Source organism: Condylostylus longicornis, unplaced genomic scaffold (assembly GCF_029603195.1).
Source record: "Condylostylus longicornis isolate FDR11 unplaced genomic scaffold, ASM2960319v2 ptg000028l, whole genome shotgun sequence".
Lineage (NCBI taxonomy): Eukaryota > Metazoa > Arthropoda > Insecta > Diptera > Dolichopodidae > Condylostylus > Condylostylus longicornis.
Window position 1 is genome coordinate 1,174,750 of NW_026577997.1, and position 1,877 is coordinate 1,176,626.

At 24.5% G+C, this 1,877-nt stretch overlaps 1 long non-coding RNA gene across 1 annotated transcript; it reads right to left on the reverse strand.

Annotated features, from left to right (window-relative positions):
- Positions 1-479: 479 nt before the first annotated feature.
- Positions 480-800, reverse strand: LOC129607752 (uncharacterized). Its single transcript, XR_008696841.1, has 2 exons — positions 746-800; positions 480-608 (listed from the first exon to the last, which is right to left on the reverse strand). It is a non-coding gene; the product is annotated as an uncharacterized LOC129607752 (long non-coding RNA).
- Between the last annotated feature and the right edge of the window lie 1,077 nt (positions 801-1,877).

Sequence of the window (1,877 nt, forward strand, 5' to 3'; positions counted from 1 at the left end):
ATAGGTTAAATTACTTGCCACCAAGGCAATTGCATTTTCATTCTGATTGCAAATTATCCTTTAATTAATTGGCTCTATGAATCAAATGACTTTAAGTTAAGTCTACGAAATAAATCATTTTTAAGGGATTTTTGTGGTTTATGTAATAGCTGCTAAGTAAATACTGCAGTCCTGTACTAAAATATATGATATCTTCGCTGCCATTATTAGGGAAATTAGGGCCTGCCTTCTTTAATTTTTTAGATTTTTGATTCCCTGTTGTATTTCTTACAGTATATGTTAATGCTGTATTAGTTGGTAATAACTTGACACGGTGTAGCCTATAAGTTTACAGGAAAAACCAGATTTTTATAAAAACTGTCCTCTAATATCATTATATTTTTTTAATTTAATCATTGAGCATATTATTAAAATCATTTTTTTCTTTTTTAATTTTAGTAATTTATTCTTCAGGCTTTTTTATGTAAATATATACGTACACAATTCCGAATATATAGGTGACATTTGCTATATGTGTGTGGTAAAAGTAAAAAATTATTGCTTAACTTTCAGAATTAATGAGGTGAATTGATAATAGGATTCACGAAATGATTTTCTTTTTTCTCTTACTGAAAAAAAACGAAAGAAATATTAAAATGAAAATATTATTAAGTACCCAAAGTAGAGTATGAAAAAGTCTTAAATTATATAATGTTAAAAAAATAAAAGAATATTAAGGAATTGATGAAATTTCAATGAAAATCACCTTTTCCGCTTTTTCACATCTCATCATCTTGAAAGAATAGAAAGTTATCATGTTCCTGAAATCAAAAATAAATTAAAAATATATTACTTTGATGAAAAATTATTTGATATTTACATTTGAAAATGCATACTTCCTATTTGGGAACGTGTACTTCCTAACATCATAATAAATTTTTTATCCAAAATTTGTGTTAATTTGGCAGAGTCAGTTTTTGAGCTCCCCATTTAAAGTATTTTAATTATTATATTATAACATTATGGTTTATAAGATTACTTGCGTAGTACATGCCCCTTGTAGAATAGGTACTATTACAAGGTAAAGTTGTACATCACATTTAATTTTTATTAAAATCCGAAATAAACCTGTTAATACCTGCTAAAGCTCAATCTGAATCAAATAACTTCGAATTAAGTGCATGTTTTATTATTATGCTTAAATCTACAATTCTGTATATCGTTCTTAATTCGACCCTGTACGTGTACATGAATACTATGTATTAGCAATTTTTACACGTAGATTAACTTTTAATGTATACTTATTTTACGCCTATTAATTTAAATTAAATACAAATTTGTTTTTAGGAAGTGTGCGTTTTGAAATTAAAATAGCAAGTGATTTTTCAACTCAAGTAATTTTATGTTTATCTATTTTTGTTTTTGGTATTTTGATTTCAGGAACCTGATAATGCAAAATATAAATTGCACATAATACTATTTTTGTTAGTATTGTGGTTTCAAATAATGTTTTCATTTTTAGATCATTTCACTTCACTGATATTTTTGTGATTTTTCCTATTTTATATTTTTTTAACCAAAATTTTATTTAAATTCAATTCAAAAAAAAAAATGCAACCACAATATAAAGGTTTATTTTTTTTAGAAATTAATATTTTTTTTTATGATTTTTAGTTGAAATGTAATTCTAGAGGTCACAAACGTTGATTATTCATTTTTTCTGTTATTAATTAAAATAAAAATATACTTTTATTTTGAAATTACGCAAAATATTTGGAATGAAGGTTGATTTTTTCAAAATTGAAATTGTTTTAAATTTAAAATTATTTTAAATTGTTAGGCAAGATTGGCAACTTGTAGCTAACAAACGTTTCTTAAGATACTGAAACTCGTTCATA